This window comes from Bactrocera neohumeralis, unplaced genomic scaffold (assembly GCF_024586455.1).
Source record: "Bactrocera neohumeralis isolate Rockhampton unplaced genomic scaffold, APGP_CSIRO_Bneo_wtdbg2-racon-allhic-juicebox.fasta_v2 cluster11, whole genome shotgun sequence".
Lineage (NCBI taxonomy): Eukaryota > Metazoa > Arthropoda > Insecta > Diptera > Tephritidae > Bactrocera > Bactrocera neohumeralis.
The window spans coordinates 156,869-180,434 of record NW_026089624.1 but is presented as its reverse complement, the minus strand read 5'-3'; the positions used below and the strand labels follow the sequence as shown (position 1 = coordinate 180,434).

Below are 23,566 nucleotides of genomic sequence, written 5' to 3'. Positions count from 1 at the left end.
GCAGAAGCGACGATTTTGCAAAAACCCGTTTATGTCACGAAGTTCCTCAGTATTACGTGTGGCAAAGAAATTAATTTTCTAGAAGAAAACGTGGGCAAGATGTTGAAGGATATCCCGGTGTAAAAAAAAAACCAACTTTACCGTGTTTACAACATTCGTCCAACTCAAACTGATTGTTTTTATTTAAGGATGTTACTGCAAGCTGTGATAAAATCATGGTTGGGATTACTGTTATGTTTGCTGGGGACTTTCGACAAACTTTACCCGTAATAGTAAGCGGAACTAGAGCAGACATTGTAAAGTCTTGCCTAAAAAGTTCTCCATTATGGAAGTTTGTAAATATTTTAAAATTATGGACAAATATGAGAGCCCATTTGGGGAGGTAGTATAACTTTCTTTCAAAATTACTTTTAGTAGGAGACGGGAAAATACCTCATTTTCAAAATAAAATTGAAATTGACCGCGATTTAGGAGTAAGAGTAGGTAACATTGAGGATTTAATATCAAAAGTTTACTCTGACATCAGCGAAATAGAAAATAAAGATCACCAATGGATGTGTCAAAGGGCAATATTGGCGGCGAGAAACAGTAGCGTGGACGAAATTAATGACATAATTTTAAATAAAATTGAAGGAGATATAGTCACATACACATCTATTGATAATGTAATGAATCAAGAAGATGTGGTCCATTACCCACAGGAGTTCCTAAATTCTTTGAACCCAAGTGGCCTTCCTCCACATTCCCTTAAGCTAAAAATAGGCGCCCCAATAATTTTACTTAGAAATCTGAAACCACCTAATTTATGCAACGGGACCCTACTTCAAGTCAAATTTCTTCGCAATAACATGATCGTTGCAATCGTTTTGACTGGTCCAGCAGTTGGTCAAACAGTACTTATACCTAGCATCCCGATGATCCCAAATGATATACCTTTTAATTTCAAAAAGTCAATTTCGCCTTAAGCTACCCTTCGCCGTTACAATTAATAATAAATCGCAGGGGCAAACATTTAAACACGTGGGGATCGATTTACGCCAAGACTGCTTTTCACATGGCCAATTATATGTCGCGTTGTCAAGATGAGGTTGCGGAGAAAATCATATATTATTCTGCCACCAGAAAATAGAACAAATAATATAATTTACGCAGAAGTTCTTTGATAACAGAAATTGACGCGGACGAAGATAAAGACGAAGCCCAAAATCACTATCCCACGCGGACGAAGTCGCGGGCACAGCTAGTTAAGTATGTATATGCCGAGTAGTTTGCGCATAGAAAATAAACGAATCAGTAGGCGTACATTTCTTTACATTGAAATTAGCATTATATTTCTCATATAACACCAAAAATGCTCAATTCTGCATGCATTATTACCTTAATATTTAATTAATGTAGGTTTAATAAGTTATATATTTACATACTTACATACATATTTATTTGCTGGGCCTTATATGTTTGATGACATATTAAAAGACCAAGCGGTCGCGCATATTCACGTATATATGTATGTAATTATGTGTGCATGTAAGCAAAAATGACAGACCATACGTATAATATTTATAAATTTGTCTACACACAACTTTGTATACATATAAATGTGTACACTTATTGCTTCATTCGAAATCTCAGTTGTCACATACAACCAATGGCGAAGCTCACGTTTTGTCGAAGAGTCAATGTGTCGAAGAACTGACGCGACGACAAAGCGTCACAACATTGTGTTGTTGCTGCTGTAACAGCCTCTACAACAAGCCAGCGTAAATATGTATGTATGTTTATGTATGAGTTTGCATACATATCGACACAGATTTTTGCAAGCCGCGTAAAGATATACATATATATATATGCTACATATAGACTACGTATAGACTACTATGTAATACAGCGTGGCGACCGTCACGGCGCCTATAGATGTTTCACATCAAAAAATATTCTTAACCCGCTAAGATCCTAGAGCTGAATATACTCACTTGGGTATTGAAATACTCATTAGGGTGGGTCGATTCCGGACTTTTTTCGATTCGGGATTTCTAATAGTGCGGAAAAGTTGCCTTAGTACTTCCTGATTCCAATGCAACTTTTTGTTTTGAGATCGGATTGCATCTTCAACCCCAACTCCGGCCTTGAAATTTCGGAAATTCGCCTAAAGTCGTGAAATTGTCTACCTAGCGCCTGAAATACGCATCTCATGGCAAAATGTATAAAACAAAAGTTATTTGTCACGTCATTTGCTACCGAAATGGTTGTGATCATGGCCGTAGGACGAACCGTTCCCAAGATACGAGCGAAAATGCGGCGCGCCACAGCGCAAGGTGAAAATCGGCTTGCGGCCACACTTCTTGACGTTGATTTCGCCGCGTGCTATCACTCACATTCATTCACCTACGCCAAGGGACACGTTCGGATAGGTCTACACACAAATATTTTTTCATCGAGTTCCTTCACTCTTGTCGGTGATTTCGCCGAGTTCTATCACTTACATTCATTTCCCTGCGCCATACGACACGTTCGGACTGGTCTCCGCATAAATATTTTTTCATCGACAACTATGAACCTAGGAGTAAAGAGGTTACAGAAATAGTTGCAAAAAAGATTGAAAATACTTTCAAAAAGTCATCGGTTTCGATAGTTTCACACAGCAGAGTTGTACAAATGCTCACCACATACCATAAGAAATTTCTGACTCTTAACCAAATGTTTTTTAGGAACCCAATAGGTTTGAGCTCTAAAAGAAACGACTTTGTCTCTTCTGCCGGAAAATTATTTGACATCGCTGCTTGTAAATGCATTTATTTTTCTTCTTGCACTTGTCCAAAGGAAAGGAAAGTTCCTATCAATGAACAACCATTTCTCTTGGACAAGAGAACCACAAGAATTGGTCGCATTGGAAGTGTTAATCTACCTGAAACAAAAAGGATTACAAAGAAAAATGAACGTAAAGAAAAGCTTTCAAAACGTCATTCAACATCGACACTTACCAGAAAAGTATCAGCTAGAACACGTGACCATTCAGATCAGCCAGACTCTCATACAGACGACAACAATGTAGGTGCGTCACACATGGATTCTTCCAAAAACGATGCTGATGATGCAGCGGCCTTGATTGTTTCATCTGCTTTTTTTTGATAACAGATGATCAGGCTAGCTTTGTCACTGACAAATGCAAGTTTAGTCGGGCGAAAAAAAGTGTTGGAGTTATGCTCCAAAACACCGAAAGTATTGACTCTGTATATGGGCTGTATTTTGACGGCTGCAAAGACAATACACTTACACAAATCATCGAAGGTGAAAAGTACTACCGCGACACTGTCAAAGAGGAACATATTTCTCTTATAGCGGATCCTGGTTGTCATTACTTTGGCCACGTCACCTCTCCTTCCGGGTCAGCTGAGGATGAGACGCAAGCTATATAGCAACATTTACAAGACAATTCAGTTGATGTGGAACATCTAGAAGTTGTCGGTGCTGATGGCATCAACACGAACACAGGTTGGAAAGGTGGAATCATTCGGAAATTAGAAGAAAGAATAGGTAAGCTATTACAGAGGGTTGTTTTCTTCTACATTTCGACGAATTTCCATTTCGTGCTCTTTTCGAACACATAGTTTGTGTCTCAAAGAGTCTAAATACATTCTTTGGCGACATAGGTAAACTGCTCCCTGATTGTGAGATGTTGCCTGTTGTCAAATTTGAAAGTTTTCAATCCTGCCAATGGCCTTCTAAGGTTATTAAACCGACCCAACTTAGCACAGACCAAGTTTATCTCTATAAAATATCAGAAGCTGTTATTTCCGGTCAATGTTCTTCAGATTTAGCGTCGATGCATCCAGGTAACATGTGCAAATCTCGCTGGCTCACCTATGCAAATAAAATTCTGAGATTAGATATACATCTCTACAGACAAACCAACAAAGGAAATAAAGATTTTGGTCAAGTACATACTTACAGTTTACTCACCTTTGTGGTTCTCAATAAGATTCAACAGTTCAATCAAAGATGGCTTGCGCCATCTCTATGCTGCAATTCAAAGGTCGAGATACTTACCTGCTAAACTGCGCAAGGTTTTCGAATCATCCATTCAACAGAATGCTTTTTTTGCTCTTCCAGAAAATATTCTCCTTAATATGATGACTGACGAACGGATAGAATTTAGAAGCAGAGTCTGACACTGTAAATGGAAGGGTTAGATGTAATAAAGTGCCAAAGCTGAATTTCAAAGCTAATAATTATGACGATATGATTAACTGGAAGACTATTACCTTGACTGTTCCACCAGTTCTTTGTTCAGTTTCTAACGAAGAACTCATAAAAGGGCTGTCGGGAGACACTGCAGAGGTATGGAAATTTAGTAAATTCCTCTCTCACACCGTGGCAGTCGAGAACCGTCAAACTGGTGACAGAGGCATCTTCTAAAGTTATTGGCTCCCAATCTCGTGATCGTTTTATACGCTCTACACTGAAATCTAGGCAACAAGTGCCAAAGTTTAGTACAAAATCTGATTTTATCAATAAATTTTACACAGACTCAGACTAAAACAAGCCTGACATATGGTTGGTTGGTTGGGTTGGGCTTGGGAGGAACCCGAAGAGCAGCCACCTCCACGCGGTAGGTTCTGGGTGACCAATACAGGTTAGCTCACCCTGGAGTTGTCATATTTTGCACATAAAACGTTTAGTTTTCATGCATTTACCATTGCTGCATTACATATAAGCATATATTTACATATAAGCAACGGCCAGTACTATTTCTTTCCACATACATATCTTAATGCGGTAGTTGTTCATAGCATTGTCGAATAAGTCAACGCCTTCCATCTGTTGACTGTATTCATTTATTAATAAGGGTTGGTCAATAATCGTCATTTCCGGTCGTATCTTTTAACCTGACACATTAGCGTATGTGTCAAAAAGTTACTCATCAATAAAAAAAACAATCAAAAAAGAGTCATATAATGGAATTGTTTGAAAATCTGGTTATTACTGAATTGTTATTCCAGCGCTTTGCTAATACATATATTATTAGTTCTGTCGATTACCAAATCGGAGGTTCCCCGTGGTTTCATCTTCATTTCTTTCATGCCTAATAAAGGAACACGATTGATGCTAATGTCACGCACAGTGGCAGTTGCCAAATATCCAAGTATGACCAATCAAATTGTGGATCGTAAGTTTTCGAATGTGACGTTATGGTATTTTAATGTTTCTACATTGATAGTAGGGTTGATTCTCAAATTTGCAGTTTTTATTACGACGACATTTCGATTTTTATTTATTTATTCTTGCATGCCGTCGAGGTTCATCATTGTGGCTCCAGCTGTCTACATCCAACTGCAGTTCCTTGCATATTTAAAAGTTTCATTGTCTATACATTTTATGCGTGTTTTATATATATATTTATATTTATTACACAATATCAACACATCAATTTCACTTGCATCTACTTCGTAACACAGTTGATTTTGATCGGCACTTGACGAACAGCCGATCAACAGGTTGTCACATACTATATATGTACATATGTATTACACTAAGAACCCTTATTAATCCATGGGTATTTTATAACCCATCGCATATCTCAGTTATGCTGAATTTACAAACCTGAAATTTCGCAGAGCGACTTCTTGACCTATATAAACTTCCCAATAATTTTTCGAAAAAATCGTATGGCGGGATATATAGGCAGGCAGTAAAGGGTTAATGTATATACAGCTTTGCACACTGAAAAATCGACCTTATTGATGCAAATATTTGAGGCAAAATTTTCCTTATTTCTAAGAAAGGTCAAAGCTTTATTTTTCGCTTAAGTGTTTGTACTCCAGAAAAACGGTTCGTAATATACGAATAGAAACGGGAATAATCCTTTCCAAATCTCAGAAATAATGAAATGTTTGCAAAAAATGATATACTATATAATGCTATTACATCAGCCAATTCTAATCCAGAGCCAAAAATAAAAAATAGAATCCGAAAGGCTCCGCCACGTAAAAAAACCAATTATGAGAAAGTGCGAGGTTGATCCACTGAAGTCCTCCCGCGGCATTATGGCCGAAATTAATGAAGAATTTGGCTTAAACATATCCAGCGCGCTTGTCAAAAGACGCCTCAAAGACGCTCCGCTCTATGCACGAGTTAATTTTTAGCAGAAGTAAAAATGAGTCAAAAGAATATGTTATTGAGCTGCACCGAAATGTGTACTCTTTATAAATAAACTTAAGACTAACTTATTACATGGTTCTTACTTCTGTTTATACTAACTAGTATGTTTACTTATGACTAGTTGATAGTTTGTTAAGACACAGCTTATTTGTGAACATATGTATGTATATATTGTTTGCTTAGATACATTTGCTTGGTTTTAAGATAAGGTTGTTGTGGTATTCAAACTCAAGGTTGTTTTGATGCATTCTGTCTACTGAAACAAAAGGTTGTTTTAATGTTTGTTACTATTATAAAGAATACATTCCTTAACTCTCCCTTTTGTTAAAATGAAATGTCCTTATTTCAAAACATCTAGGCTTGAAGTCGGCTTATAATAATTAATTATTCTATGTGCTTGATTTATTTTTTGTGTTTATAATTTATACCTTTTTATATTATATAGTAAATTACTATTTTTGCATATTTCTTATGATGCTTTCTTTTCTCTTATAATTTACTTTTTAATTAGCGTCAATTTTTTCTAGAATTCAATAACCATTTTCCTTTTTGGTTTGCCTTATTTTTGGTGACTTTTTGTGGAATTATTGGCTGTGTTTGTGGAAATTTCACTTTTCGTGTGCTTGATAATTTTTTTTTGTTCATAGTTAATACCTTTCTATATTATATACTTAATTAATTTTTCGTGTATCATATGTTGTTTTCTTTCAGTTAGTTTTGAATTAGCGTTAATTTTCTAGAATTCAACAACAATTTTCCTTTTTGGCTTTTCTTGTTTTCGGTGCCTTTTTTTGGTAATTGGTGTTGCTTGTGGAAATTTCACTTTTCGATTGAGGATAATCTTTGTATAAATTCCTCTTGTTACTTGTTTATAATTACCACCAATGCAGTTACTTGTGCTTGGAGTTGGGCCATCTTTGCTTCTTCCTAATAATAATTAACTGTCCAATGTTTCAGGATTTTTCAGGATTCAACGCTGTCCGCTGTTTTTGGGTCTATTGCGAATCTTGGTGAAAGTATTATCCATTATTTTAGGGACTACGCTTTTTTACCTTGTTTCACTTTTTCAGAAATTGGCGCTGTCCGCTGTTTCAGGGTCTGTTGTGAATCTTCCTGAATTCGTCGCTGTTCGTTTTTTCAGGATGTTGATTCATTCTGGAAGTATTGTCCGCTGTTACTGAACTTATACTTCTATCCATTGCCAATTATTTCTGCACTTTTTTCAGGCATTCAGTGCCGGTACTTCCCATGGAATTTTTTTGATTTATTCCTTTCAGAAAAAAATCTGGCTTTTGGATAGCAAATAAATTTGTTCAGGTTTGTCAAACCCGCATTGTTTTGTTTCCTTTCGGAATAAAATCTGGCTTTTTGGATAGCAAATAAATTTGCCATCCCGGTTGAGCCCCCATTTAATTTTTACGAGAAGTAAAAATGAGTCAAAAGTATACGTTTTTGGGCTGCACCGAAATGTTTACTCTTTATTAATACTCTTAAGACTAACTTATTACATGGTTCTTAATTCTATTTATACTAACTAGTATGTTCACTTATTACTAGTTGATAGTTTGTTAAGATACGGATTATATTATTTGTTTAGGTTTGTTTACGTATTTGCACATTTGCTTTGTTTTAAGATAAGGTTGTTATGGTATTCAAACCTTAAGTTGTTTTGATGCATTCTGTTTACTGAAACAAAAGGTTGCTTTCATGTTTGATACTATTGTAAGGAATACGTTCCTTAACTTAAAAAAAATATAAAAGCGCTGATTAATTTCGCTAAGACTCTCTGATGATGAAAATTTTTGAAAAAGAGTATTATGGGGCGATGAAACAGAAGTAAATCGAATTGGGTCTAAAGGTAGAACGTTTCTTCATCCTCCAGAAGGTTAATTCTTAAGGAGTCAGTAAGGTAAACTTTAAAAATTATTTTTTTTTTTGCATTTTCTCTTCCCTTAGAATTAATGTAGAAACCCACTTTACCATTGGAAGGTTTCAAAAAAGTCTAAAAATACCTGACACTACCTCAAACTTTAAACGCGTTTTTCTCAAAACAAACTTTTTTAAACTGGCTGACATGATTCGAGTCGAACTATTCAACCGATTTCCTTAAATTTTTTTTTCATGTTCACAAAATGCCTGACTATCGTCCCTACTAGATTTATAATTTAGTGACAATGTTATGACAAAATTTATGTAAAAAACATCGGGAAAAATTTAAAAAAGAAACTTTAATTACTTTTTTATTTATTACCATTCACGTACTTTTTAAGAATAAATTGGGTTTCAGATGATCCAAACATGAGAAACCGTGTCCGCCAGTGAAAAAATACATCTCATTCACCCAGCCATTTCTCCGACGGATGTCATCAAAAAATTCCGAAAAAATTTGTTTATACACTGCACGATATACCTCATGAAATATGAAAAAAGTTCTATTGTAGAATAGAAATTTCTATGAAAAACAAAATGTAAAAAAAACAGGGCAGATTACCCTACTGACCCCTTAAATCCAAGATACACCAAAAAACCCCCTCAACCATGGTGAAAGTAATGTCCTCATTAATAATCTAATGCCCTACACCATGCGTTTTCTGGTATGAAGTGGTGCCGTTTGTCACAATTTATGGTAAATTGAATCAGTATGCCTAACATTTTGACAAATATTGCCAAAAAAAACATGGTTTAAAAAAATGTTGTAAGTGTACTATTTCCCTGTGCATATGTTAATATTTAAAAGCTAATCCAAAATAAATACTAAAAATTTGTAAAAATGATTGTTAGAAGTAAAATAGAAATTTCAATTGTTTAATTATAAGGAAAAAGGTAACCGAATCGATAGGCACTGGTGACTAATAAATAACAAGTAACCGTTGCACTAGTTTTCTGTAGCCAACGAATGTGGGATTAGAATTGCCATCCGAATTCTCATTATGATAATTAATATACAATTGACAGCCACTTATTCCAATATCGAATAGTGGATTACAGGAACTTTGTGGGAGGTAAGGTTTGGCATCTTCCTGATTGTAACGCCGAGCACAACAGTCACACTCGTACCACTGTTTAGCTTAAGTAACATTTTTATAAGTATATATCTGTTTAAATAATAAACTCAGTCACCGACTAAACCTCGTACTGAGCAGTTGTGTTAGCGTCTTTCTCTGAGTTTATAGCTATTAATATAGCTCTCTTTTGGTGTTCTTTTTTTTTTGCACTACGGTCTCCTTACTTAAGTAACGCGATTAATACTTATTTTAAGTGATAAATATAATCCAATACTTATATCAGTGTATTATAACTTTTCCACTATGCCCCCGGCGGGCTTCCAGTTCGGGGACAACAGGTTTGCTGCGCTGGCCCAAGGTCCCCAATCAAAACGTAAAAAATCGTATCAAAAACTGCAAGATGCTTTTCCTGACTTACCGCCAATAAAAAGCGATGATCCAAAGTATATTGTGATTAAATCCGACGAGAATTCTACACCCCTTTCGAAGGTTTCTTGTTTTCGTGTTTACAATGCCTTACTTACCGTGAGCAAAGATATAAACAAAATTAGTGAATTACGCGACGGCAACCTATTACTGCTAGTGAAAAATAAGCAAGTAGCAGAAAAGTTTATAAAAACGAAATGTCTTTTCAACTTTGGCGCTGTTAGCGCTAGCTATCATCAACATCTTAATTGTAACAAAGGCACCATTTATGCACCGTTTTTAAACGATGTGCCTGAAAGCGAAATAATAGAAGGACTGAGTTCTTACGAAGTTTCCGCGGTTTATAAGTTCACTCGCAAAGTTGAAGGTGTTATAAAGCCTACTGGTGTTATGCTAATATCATTCAACAGTTATTCCCTTCCAAATAAAATAAACATCGCATGGAGGATGACCTCTGTGCGACCATACGTGCCTAATCCAATGCGCTGCAGGTCATGCCAAAATTGGGTCATACGCAAAAACATTGTAAGGGTTCCCCAACATGCGAAACTTGCAATTTCCCTTCTCCACACGATAATGACTGCATCCGAGTCATGTGTGCGAATTGTTCTGGCGAGCATCGTTCTTCGGACTATAAGTGTCCAAAGTATATGCAAACCAAAGAAATTTTAAAAATAAAGACACTAGAAAAGTGCAGTATGCACGAAGCCCTTAAAAAGTATAGAGAAAATATTTCCCTCCCTTCCCTCACTGCTAGCTTTGCACATGTGCTTCAACCTACTAAAGAGGTATCCTCTGTATCCACCACACCAACAAAAATTTCAGCCATCAACAATCTCACAAAATCTAAAAATGCTCATAGAATTGCCGACAATGACTTGCCTAGTACATCAAAACAAAACGCAGAGGTCACCTCTGCTCTCAACTCATCAATAAACTCTTTAACTAGAAAAAATCACTCATCAAACGCCAACAACAAACATATTTCCATCAACAAGCCTGCATCGATCAGTTTAGACTACAACAACGTCTCACATTCAGCTAAAAATATCAGCGACAACTGTACCCAACAAGCCTCTTTCTTAAATCCCAAACTTTTCAGTCCAACAACAGCCTCTCTCATTTCTAACTTAAACAACTCCTTAAACTCGCTTAATAAATATACTGACTTCAACAACACTACTACCAACACTACCGTGCAGTCTAATCCACCTAATCACGAAAATCTCTTTCCAACAACAAGCAATTCCAACGATAATCAATACTCTACTCAACATACTGAACAAATAGAAATTGACTCTGAATAAATACGCTTAGCCTTTACTCTCTTTTGAACTAGTACTCAATTGGTGACACTCAGCTTCAACTGACTGCTCATACGAGTTGATATTCTAGCTCTCTTCTGTTTCCCTTTTCTTTTTTTCCTACATAGATCTTATGATTCCATTATTGCAATGGAATTTAAACGGCTACACTAATAATTACAATGAGCTTCAATTATTAATACAAGATCATTCCCCAGCTATTATACTCTTAAATGAAACTCACATCTCTTTCAACTTGTCGGCATTTACTCCTAAGCAGTACATTGGCATGTTTCACAATTTTCCACATATTAGCACAGGTAAAAGAGGTATTGCGATTCTGATAAGAAGAGATATTCCACACAAAATTAATGCCATTCAATCCAACTTGCTGGCTATGTCGATCGAAATTATCTTAGTTAAAAAAATCACCATTATCTGCACCTATATTGCACCAGATGAACATTTTACCAGTACAGACATCCTGCAATTAATCAACCAAGCTTCTACTCCTTTAATTTTCGCTGGTGATTTTAATGCATGGAGTCCACTATGGGGCTCTCCAATAGCCAACAAGAGGGGCAAATGCATTGAAGACGCTTTACTTTTCTCTAACTTAATATGTTTGAATAACGGATCCGCGACACACTTTTCCACTCACTCCACTTTTTCCCATGTAGATCTTACAATGTGCACCGACACACTTGCCACACAGTGCGAATGGAGTATACTCGATCACCTGCACGGAAGCGATCACTTCCCCATTGTACTAAAATTGCACCTAGGTTCAACAACTAAAAACCACAAAATAAATAAGGTATTCAAAACTGATTCCGCAGATTGGGAGAAGTTTCAGACACATTGCGAGATAAATTGCAATAATACCCCAATATCTGACAACCCTAACCAAGAAAGTGCGAGGTTAACAAAAATTATCCGTTCAGCAGCGAATGTTAGCATTCCTCATACAAAGCCAACAGCAAGTTCAAAGAATGTTCCTTGGTGGAATAAAGAAATCGCTGAATTGCGGGCAAAAAAACAGACAGCTTGGTATGAATACAAACGCGCTCGATCACTAGTCAACTTAATATCTTTCAGGAAAGCCAATGCTCTTTTCCGTCGTTCCGCGAAACAGGCCAAGCGTAAATGTTTTCAGGATTTCACAAGCAAAATAACGCTTTAACGCTTTAAAAAAACTTTCTGGAGTGCCTAGAAATCTAACCATTCAATGCGTAAAGGGGCCAACAGGTTTGGTAACCAATCCATCCGATATTTCCGAGTTATTTGCAAACCACTATTCTGAAACAAGCTCAGATATTTCATTCAGCACACAGTTTCAAACCACTAAAACCACCACACTGTCCGACACTTCCTACTCTGTCTCCCCTCTTTCTTTTTCTGCAAAACAAATAGAAACCAGCATTTCACTGTCTGAATTCGAGTTCGTTGCATCTACCGTTAAGGGTAAGTCCCCGGGGCAAGATAAAATTTCTTATCCAATTATCAGACATATGCCAAAAAGCCTCAAGCTCCGATTGGTGAAGCTTTATAACAAAATTTTCAATACTGGTGTCTACCCCCAATTTTGGAAAACGTCCTGTGTCATACCAATACTTAAACCACACAAATCCTCCGATGAACTTGCTAACTATAAGCCGATTTACCTCCTTCCATGTATGGGCAAAATTTTGGAAAAGATCGTGGCTAACCGCTTGATGTGGTACGCTCAGCGAAACAAGTTCATATCACCGAATCAAGTCGCCTACAAAAAAGGTCAAGGCACGTTAGATGCTTTAATCCAACTAGACTACTTCATTACTAACGCTTTGTCCAGCAAAAACCACGTGTCCGTACTATCTCTGGACGTTCACAGAGCTTTCGACAAAATTGGAGCCCATATTATTATTCGACAACTAAGAAAATGGAAAATAGGCCAGAATATGATACGTTTTATTACTAACTTTCTCACAAACAGAAAACTCAAAGTCAACGTAAATGGTTTTCTTTCTTCAACACTCCCACTTTCTAATGGTACGCCGCAAGGCTCACCTCTTTCAGCATTCCTTTTTATCATTGCTTTCGATGATATTAGTAGGATGATAAGAAATTACGAAGGAGTTGAGCACCACATCTATGCTGACGATGTCCTAATCTACACAAAAGTCTCTGACGTTAATTTAGCTCAATCCTTATTTACTAATATACTCGCCAGAATTGAGACTTGGTCACTGGAGTCTGGTGCTTCACTTTCCTTAGACAAAACACATATCCTTCATGTATGTAGGAAGAAAAATTGCAACGGTATTTCACTAACCCACAACCAAACTAACATCGAATGTAAAACACAGCTGAAAATACTAGGATTAATTTTTGACTCTAATTATAATTTTAATGCTCACTGTAAATATGTCAGAAACTCGTTAATGTCACGATTAAATATTGTTAAATATCTCTCGTCTAAGCATTCATTTATTCATCCGAACACACTAGTCAATGTTGTCAGAGCTTTGCTAACTTCAAAAATAGATTATGGGCTCCCCATCTATGGCAATTGCTCCAAAAGTAGTATCAACCTTTTAAATGCACCTTACCATTGCGCAATACGGCGAAGTCTCCGGGCCTTTCCAACCTCGCCAATAACAACGATAATGGCTGAATCTGGTTTACCAACTATTCAAAATAAAATTATAGATTCTTCGCTTCAAATTCTTGCGAAAACGGGCGAGAACACCAACCCATTACTAAATACAACTATCACGCATGCCACCAAAAGACGAAAAACTCCAAGAATACAATCGGCTATTTCGAGATGCTTAAGTTTCGCTGCAGAAAAATAATATTTTACGTAACGCAACATGCAAATTCACCACTCGACATCCTCCCTGTCTGATCAATGATAAAATACTACAGAACAAGCTTATGTTTTTGTCCAAGCAAAACACACCAAACGAAGTCTTTCAACAAACCTTTGCTGAACTGGAATCTAATTACACAAATAATGGCTGGAAGGCTAGAAGTCATCAGAGACGCGGTCATTGGTGCCCCCCAGAAAATCCAAATAATGTGGATCCCTGGCCATGCTGGTATTACAGGCAACCACTTTGCAGACCTCGCTGCGAAAAATGTAGCCAGGACTCCTGCCTTAACATACTACGTCTCATCCAAGCAAGACATTCTTAACCTTATTAAGCACAAAAGGCATCAAAAAAACGCAAGCGAATGGAAAACATTTTAGCATCACTACGCGGTCATAAACCCAGCCAGAAATCGTATAATCTACTCGTCAACAGTTCCAACTAGCGCAATGAAGACATATACTCGATTAAGGATTGGACACACTATCATAACACACGCCCACTTACTATCGGGTAAAAGCCCATCCATTTGCCCCCTTTGCGATGACACCGCTACTATCAAACACTAACTCACACTCTATCCGATGCTTCACCCAACAGCCCACAACTCTGGCAACATTGATCTCATAAAACTGCTAAGTGAACCTTCAGAAAAAAACGTGATAATTGTATATAGATTCTTAAAAACCAACGATTTGTTAAAATATATTTAAGCAACTTACATCTTTACTAACCCTTAGCAATTAGAATTTTTCACCTAGTTATAATTACAAGACGGCTGAAGGCCTCGTAGCCAGTGCTGCGTTTATGTATTTATATAATAAAACTCTTTTTGTTATATGAATAATTATAAATAAATAAAAAATAAATAAATAATAAACTAAAGAACTATGAATTAGAAAAGTGCATCTTAATTGGAAAGAGGAAATCCTACAAATGTGGACTCGTCCGGGATCGCCCAAAAGCGATTACCCCGGTAAAAATCTATATGAACATCTGCATATACTAATTTTAAGACTAAAAAAAATTTATTAGGCATACTAGCAAAACCGAGCTTTTCGGTAAAAACTTACAGTGATATGGTCCAAGACCAAAGTTTTCGATAAAATAAAAAGTGAACGTTTTTCCAAATTTAAGTGACATAGTGGCGAGTGAACATTTTTTCTAAAGTATTATGTGCGTTTGTAAAATTCTTATGAAAGTGGCGGTAAGTAAAATACCAAGAAGAGACTGTACCTGTAGTCCAAGGAGCGTTAGGTGATACCGCTTGAATGCCAAAACCTAACGGTAAATACAACGGCCAACAAAGCAGAATAGGAGAGCAGCGTGAAATCGGCATCAGCACGGGAGAAAATAAGAGCAGCAACAACTTTATGTACGTAAGTACACCAGTCTTATTAGCAGTTAACGACGACATACATACGCACCGGAGAACGGCTTCCGTTGAGCGCAAAAATGTTCATGCACGATCAATACCCGAACTATCAGCACATTCGGCTCAAGCGCTCAAAATGGCATTCGTGAATATTTTCGCCACTGAGCTAAATTCAGCTCAATTGCGGTAAATTCGTTTGCTTGCTGAGTTTATTCACGCTCGTGTTGAAACAGCTCTACTCAAGAGTTCACTCATTCGGCTCAACAATGATCGTGTTGAATGAAAACAAAAACACAAAAGAGGAAACTCAACGCCTATGAGCAAACTCAATGGGTATGAGCAAACTCAACGCATATGAATAAACTCACTGTGCTTGAATAAAAGCGCCGTCTCCTTAAGCGATTTGCAGCACTTACATTCATATGTCTGTTTAAATTTGAAGAATTTTTTGGCAAATATTTTAAAATATTGTTACAGGATTGGCAGTATATATGTGTCCAAATAGTGCCATCCTCTTTAATAATTTCAGATAATATCTATATTCCAAACATGGCTCCTTCCCTTATGTCGGGCTGACAATGTGTAGGCGTTTGTACGTATTTTTTCTAAAATATTTTCTTGCTCCATATCGACGGGATGACAAATACATACTAAAATATAAGTTGTGTACCAAATTCTTAGTGCAATGCATGTGACACATAAGCTGATCGCGAACAAAGCATACAAAAACTATATACATACATACATACCAGAGAATTGCAAAACTCACTTTTTCCTTAAATCAGCTCATACGCAAAAGTTTCTATTCAATTCCAATCACTGAGCGAAAGTGAGCTAAACATTTCGTAAAGTGAGCGAGCATTAGCTAAATATTTCGTGAAGTGAGCAAACGTGAGCAAAGCATTTCGGACCGAAGGCTGAAAGTGTAAACACAATGACTGCGACAGACTGCAGCAGCACGACAGTGAACTGAAAACGTCGTTCATCTTACTACATGTACATTTTGAGAAGCAACAACAACACAATGGCTGGCATGTACACAAAACAACGCAGTTGTCCATTTTGTATGTACACAATTTCGTTGTGGCCATACTAATTCCTTCCACTTCAATGAAATTTTAATATTTTGTTCAAAGTGAAATTTTTTATGCGAAAAAAGGGTAAATAGGTCAATATTTTTGCTTTAAATTATCAATTGTTATTACAAATGATATAATAGAGCTATAATATAGCTATTTTATGCTTTTATTTGTAAAATAACATCAAGTTTGTTAAGAGCTGTGAAGAATTTTACATTTTACATATTAGTGGCATCACCACTCTACCTCCTCTTTCTATCTTCCATTCTACTGTCAACTCTACTGTCGTCGTACTGTCGTTGGCAAAAATAGGAGGATATTGAAGTTAGCGAGAACGACAACTGTCGGCCTGCAGTCGTGTAGTCGTGCAGCTGTCAAAATAACACTGCCCTTAAGAACATGTGTATTTTAATATTTGACAGATGTAGTTTGCAGTCTGTCGCCGTCTATGTGTTTACACTTTCACATTGTACGCGAATGAGCGATTCGGCAACATGAGCTGATTTTTACTCAACGCTGTGTTTCGCTCAGTGATTGGACTTGAATAGAAACTTTTGCGTATGAAAGTGTAAACACAATGGCTACGACAGACTACAAACTACATCTGTCAAATATTAAAATACACACGTTCTAATGGGCAGTGTTATTTTGACAGCTGCCCGACTACACGACTGCAGGCCGACAGTTGTCGTTCTCGCTAACTTCAATATCCTCCTATTTTTGTTAACGACAGTACGACGACAGTAGAGTTGACAGTAGAATGGAAGATAGAAAGAGGAGGTAGAGTGGTGATGCCACTAATATGTAAAATGTAAAATTATTCACAGCTCTAACAAACTTGATGTTATTTTACAAATAAAAGCATAAAATAGCTATATTATAGCTCTATTATATCATTTGTAATAACAATTGATAATTTAAAGCAAAAATATTGACCTATTTACATATTTTTTGGATAAAAAATTTCACTTTGAACAAAATATTAAAATTTCATTGAAGTGAAAGGTATTAGTATGGCCACAACGAAATTGTGTACTTACAAAATGGACAACTGCGTTGTTTTGTGTACATGCCGGCCATTGTGTTGTTGTTGCTTCTCAAAATGTACATGTAGTAAGATGAACAACGACGTTTTCAGTTCACTGTCGTGCCGCTGCAGTCTGTCGTAGCCATTGTGTTTACACTTTGAGCTGATTCAAGGAAAAAGTGAGTTTTGCAGATCTCTGATACGCACATATAGCGTAGCAGAAAGCAAGCAATAGCAGAGGGTTAGCGGCGGGAGTAGAAGCGAAGCTGGAAAAGCGAGTTAGAACACCAAGCGTATTAGCAGTCAACGACGACACATACATACTTACATACAGCGATGCAGAGAAGCAAGCAATAGCAGAGGGTAAGCGGCGGGAGCAGAAACGAAGCAGAACAAGCAAGATATTTTTTTTTTTCAAGTTTTTTTAGGTACACATAAGCGAACATGTAGGTATACTACTGTATTCACTGAAGTACTTAGAATTAGTACAGCACCAACTGTACCAAACAAACATTCAAAACAATTCCTTCTTAATTATAATATATACAACAAAAACAAAATACAAGGTAAATCGACGTCACAGCTTATTTCGTGTGAAAACTATTACTGTTATTAGCGTCAGTACACCGTTTAGTAAGAACAGGCAAATTTGATTTGAATGGTACATTAGGTAATTTTTTAGTATTATTTGTAGATTGAAAGTTAGTGGACACGTAGTTTAATTGGAATTTAACGTAATGGATCGTCGTACGTCTATCGAAAACCGCGAATTGGTGATTGCAACATACAAAAATGGAAAAAAATTGCTGAAATTATGGAATTAAGTATTTCGACCGTCCAATACATCATCCAACGCTTTGTTCGTAAAAATAGAGTGATTGATAAAGGTCGTAATACCCCAAATAAAATTTTCACAGACGCCGAAGAAAGTTGGATAATAAGAAAAATTAAAAAAGAACCATCTATAAATGCTACAGACTTGACAAAAGAGGTTGAGACAGTGCAAAGCTGATTTTCATGATAGGACAGCTCGAAACAAACCGTTTATTAGTGAGCGTAACAAAAAGGCCAGGTTGCAGTTTGCTGAAAGGTGTATTAATAAAGACGAAACGTATTGGGAAGACGTTATTTTTGCCGACGAAAGCAAATTTAACCTCTTTGGTTCCGATTGAAAGTCTTTTGTATGGCGTTAGCCTAACCGAAGAATCTGCGTGGCACAGTTAAACACTGTGGACGACATGTAATGGTTTGGGGCTGTTTGTCATCAGCTGGTGTCGGCAATTTAGTTTGGTTTTAAAGCAAAAAGGTTACCCTACAAAATATTAATATACAAAAAACTTCATTTAATTCTAAGAATAAGCTGTGACGTTGATTTACCTGGTATTTTGTTTTTGTTGTATATATTATACTTAAATGAGCCTTAGTCGGCTGCCCCACACAACACCTACACCCATCTCTAACACGCACACTCACCACACTCACCTCGACATCACCACAGTCCACATCAACACCACCCACACGAGAGTCCAGAATCCACACACTCAAACACACACCACACCATACCACTAAAAAGGGTCAGCGTATACACAGAACAGTTCTGATTCGACTGTATTTGAATCCACGTCGCTTTCCGCCACCGCTATGCAGCGTTCCCTCTCCATACTTTACTTAACACGCTTATTGTGTGCGGATCATCATTATTTAAATAAAATACTCATCTTGTTGATTATATAGGTGAAACACCATACAAATTACGTAAAATTTACTGAGGAAGTTTACTTAAATCGCTTATTGTGTGCGGATCATCATTATTTAAATAAAATACTCATCTTGTTTATTATATTAGTGAAACACCATACAAATTAAGTGAAATTTATACTGAAACAAATACACAAACAAAGTGATAAAACCGGCTTTCATTTTAAAAAGACGAAAGGTAGCAAATGGTAAGTCAGTCGCGCAGTGATTAAAACAATTTTGAATGTTTGTTTTTGTATGTGTTCATAATGTAAAATAACTTAGCTTTGACATACATTTAAGATTTCTTTAAAAAAAATAAGATATGGAAAATATTTCACATTTAATTTCTAATAAAAGGGTACATGAAATATGTTGTGAGTCACTGTATGTATAAGCGTAAGTAGAAACAATGTTTTGGATATTGTAAATTTGAATATTTTACAATTTTCTAAAATAATTATATTGTACACTTACATATAGTAAAATAGATAAAAAACTATGTAAGATGGACGCCAAGACTTTCGCGTCCTATGGAATAGGAAAGGGCGAGGTTACAACAATGGGCAACTTTATAGCGGAGATCTCTGTAGGAGGTGTGACAATGAATGTCAAGTTTGAAGTAGTAAGAGTGCAAGTTATACCATACGCGGCAATCTTGGGAAACGGTATACTTAAAGAAGTGGAGTTTAGAAAAGGCAGTGTGGAATTTAGAAAACCTAATATGGTAGAGAAGTGTTTGTAGACACGAGTGCCTATGAGTTGGCGGTTAGAAGTAAATACGTTCAAGTGGGCGATGAAACTGAAATCTCAGTGAGTGAAAGGGTTTCAGCAGAGCAAGTGTGCCGAGATAAGTAGTAGTTCGGAAGAGCTGGGGAAAGAAATCGATGTAAAGAAAAAGGACACGGTATGTCGTGGCCAAGGCTTCAATGATGAGAGTGAATTTAAAATTTTGGGTGAAAAAGAGATGCAGATGGATGATAAATCGGATAGAGTAGACCTGCCACATTTAGAAGATTTTGACGAAGATCAAAGATACATAGATGATCAAGTTGGGGAAATGCCTAAAGATAGGATTATTCTAAATAACACGTCGGAGTACAACGACGTAGTTCAGTATAGACCCGGAACGCGAAGGAGACATGTAGACGCATTAAGTCGTGTATACTTTTACTGATTGAAGAAGGAAGCTCAATTGCAAAATGATTGAATTAAGGCAGTAAGGATAGCGTTAGAGAATCGGCCCTATGAGAAGCTTTACATAAGAAATGAGTTAATATATTACGATCTCATCAAAGAGTTGTTAGTTGTATATGAGGGAGGAGATTAAAGTTAGCACACAAGCAAGAACATTTTGCGGTTAAGAAAATAGAAGAGGTTTTAAATAAGAATTGCAAACCAAATGAAGTCGAAAAAGTAGGAATCCACGAAGGACCTAATAAGTACACTACAGTTGCAGAAAATATAAAGAAATTGGGTTAGTTATTCGAGGATGAACAACTTGTCAGGACGGCCGATTGTGGGATTAGAATTGGTAACCGAATTCTTATTATAATAATTAATATACAATTGGCAACCACTTATTCGAATATCGAATAGAACAAACTCGTGCTAGTATTTAGCTTAAGTGATATTTTTATAAATATTTATCTTTCTAAATAATAAATTAAACAACTATGAATTAGAAAATTGCGCTTTAATTGGAAAAAGAAAATTATATATGAATAACCAAAGGAATAACCCAACGACCAGTTTTTTAGAACCCATAGGTGACCACAACGTTAACCAAACAAACTTTTTGAAGTAAGAGATGGCTAACGAAACAAAAAGCAAAAGAAAAGGACTCTATTAACCGAAGAGTGACAGATAGTTTTCCAAAATAGTTCGCAAATTAGAGCAAGAAAATATATGTAGTCTTTGCTCTTAATATATAAAAGAAAAAGAAAGATAAATTATATAAAAATGATAATAATATCTGAAAGAAATGATAAATATTACCTGGTCATTTAAAATATAAAACAAGCATTAGCTTTCACATATTATATTAGATTGTGCAGGCCGCCTTAAACACATAAAGCAGATATGTATGTACATATGTAATTATTTTCGCGTATTATATTGGACTGCGCAGGCCAATTTAAAACAACACACACTTATTTTCACGCACTTACTCAAAGGGAAAGATTGTCAAAAGTGTCAAAGTGTGCGGTCAACAGATAAGTTTGTTCCTCAAATTCTTTTTAATTTACCTGCAACCCAGGCTGTGGAAATTCGCAGGCAGATTCACCGGAGGTCCTTTTATTGTTGACACCACGTCACACATCAATTTAATTGAAATTATTTACATTAGTATCTAAAAACCATAACCAATTTATCACATAAACATTTGGAAATTTTAAACAATAACAAAAAATAATACCAAATTAAAAAACACTCAATTAATTTTCGCGCAAAGGTTCTCCTCCGAACATCTAAAGTGGGTATCAGCTGTTTCTGTCACACGGCAAACCTGCTGTCTGCGCAAAGTTCTAGGTGGCCAGGGACACTATATTATCTGCAAGTGCAGTCGGTAAAGCAGTTGGTAAGGCAGTTTCTTTTACTTAAGGTAACCACAATTCAATAAAATCGTGATGGACATACAAACTCCGCCTCCCGGTGGGGGTACACAATGTAACCAAATAGGTATGCTGCTCGAACGCCTTACGATTATGGAGATATTAAGCAAGGAATTGAAAAATGAAATTGCGGCACTTAAACTCCAAAATGAAAACTTGAGGAAATCACTAAACAAATATGCCAACGAAACGTCTTCTTCTTCATCAAAATCGACCTTTGTAGCAGAAACATACTAAGAAGAGCTGGAAAATGAAACTAATTGGCTATTAAAGAAGAAAAAAAAGAGGGAAAGTAAAAAACGCTAAGCAGATTCATCACTGGATGTAACGCTGAAGTCTCCTAGTCCGGAAAACACAGCAGAAGGTAAAAAAGCTATAAAAATAAGTCATCGCCCTCCGCCAATTATTACATCGGAGAATTTTAATCAACCTTTGATGCTTTCGTTGATAAACGCTGAAGTTAAGAATACTTACACACTTAAGCTCACTGGCCCAAGTTCATGTAAAATAAACCTTTCAGATAGTTCAGACTACAGAATACTCACAAAGAAATTAAACCAATCGCAAATTTCTTGGTACTCGTACGAGGACAAGCAATCGCGTGATATACGCGTAATGGTAAAAGACCTTCAACACTCATGTGAGCCTGAAAGCATTGTCACAGATCTTCAGAAGCAGGGTTTTAAAGTTTCGAAGGTCGTAAACAAACTTCAATATAAAACAAAAAATCTTTTAAATTTGTTTATTGTGTGCTTCGAATCAACAGAGAACATCAAGAAAATTTACGAAATTAAGCCTATTTTAAATTCTGTCATCAAATTCGAGCCCATCAAGCCATCGAATCTTGTGCCGCAATGTAAGTCCTCTCAGGCATTCGGTCCAGAAAATATTGTTGTAAACCACCAAAGTGTGTGAAGTGTGCTTCAACCTCAAAAACTTAGAAACGCGACCGAAAAAACTAGAGAACATAACCAACAACCAAAACGCCTAAGTACAACGGCTTATACTGCTCCTCTGAAAATCAAACAAATTCTAATGCTATTGGTGGAATGGTCGTGATTTTACCGCAAAACACTCCCAATGGGGTTCAAGAGTCACGACACCAAGGGAAGAGAGCTATTTAAAGCTGCTATGTCCACTGGATGCGACTTCATGTCTACTGGCAAGCCGACTTACTGGCCTTCCGACACAAGAAAATTACCTGACTTGATCGACTTTGTCATCACTCGACAAATATTCAAGACCTTCATTACCATGGAAAATGAATTGGACTTGAATTTGGACCACTCGCCAGTATATCAAACCTTAAATGTTAAAGTAAATATAACAACTCAAGATATTTTAGAAGATGAGGTTCATACATTTACGAAAACTATTGAAGAATCGGCTTGAAAAAGTACTCCTGTCCCTAAACAAACAAACTTTTATACTAAATATCCATCAGACATTTTAGATCTTATATAGTAAAGATAAAGAGAAAATTACATAAAAAATGGCAAATCACGCGTGTTCCTCAATACAAAACAGAATTGAATAATATAACCAAGGTTCTCAGTACCAAAATAAAGTTATTCACGGGTCAAAATATTTCTAATTATATTGAGAAATTAACGCCAAACAAACATTCCGATTATTCCCTTTGGAAAGCAGTAGAAAATGCAATAAAACCAATATTGTCTAATACACCCCTCAGAAAGTCAAACGGATCTTGGGCCAAAAGCTACGAAGAAAAAGCGGAAGTTTTTTCAGAGAAACTAACTGAAACGTTTAGTCTCTTTGTGTTCCATGGAACTTTATCGCAGCTGGAAGGATCGCAATACGAAGGAGAAATCCAACGACCATCATTTAAAGAAGTGGATAATATCATTAGAACCAGATTTAAGACAAAAAAAGCTCCCAGCTTCGACTTGGTGATAGCTGATGCACTAAAAAACGCAAAAAGCATTAGAAAAACTTACATCGATAATAAACGCTTGCTTAGATC

At 36.4% G+C, this 23,566-nt stretch overlaps 1 protein-coding gene across 1 annotated transcript in view; it reads right to left on the bottom strand.

Annotated features, from left to right (window-relative positions):
- The window catches only part of LOC126765687 (craniofacial development protein 2-like), a 358,297-nt gene that overhangs the window by 251,102 nt on the left and 83,629 nt on the right, over window positions 1-23,566 (bottom strand). The gene's annotated exons all lie outside the window — the stretch shown is intronic.